Source organism: Buceros rhinoceros, unplaced genomic scaffold (assembly GCF_000710305.1).
Source record: "Buceros rhinoceros silvestris isolate BGI_N320 unplaced genomic scaffold, ASM71030v1 scaffold730, whole genome shotgun sequence".
NCBI lineage: Eukaryota > Metazoa > Chordata > Aves > Bucerotiformes > Bucerotidae > Buceros > Buceros rhinoceros.
The window spans coordinates 29,240-29,599 of record NW_010388772.1 but is presented as its reverse complement, the minus strand read 5'-3'; positions in this window follow the sequence as shown (position 1 = coordinate 29,599).

The window sequence follows — 360 nt, the reverse complement described above, 5'->3', positions numbered from 1 at the left end:
AAAGCTTCTCCCCTGTAAAGACTGGAATCCTGTCGTTCAGTTAATGCTCGTGGGTTCCTGTAAGGTCGCCGGGGGTTAAACGAATGCTCCTGAGGCCGCGGGTCGCCAGCAGAAACCCGCGACGTGCTTTTTCTGTCGGAGCCGGGTCCTGGTCCGGGGCGGGTGGAAGCCGTGCCGCCCTCTGGCTGGGTGGGGGGGTGAAAGCTTCTCCCCTGTAAAGACTGGAATCCTGTCGTTCAGTTAATGCTCGTGGGTTCCTGTAAGGTCGCCGGGGGTTAAACGAATGCTCCTGAGGCCGCGGGTCGCCAGCAGAAACCCGAGAGCGGCTAACCGCCCCCTAGAGGGACTCCGCGGGTTTTT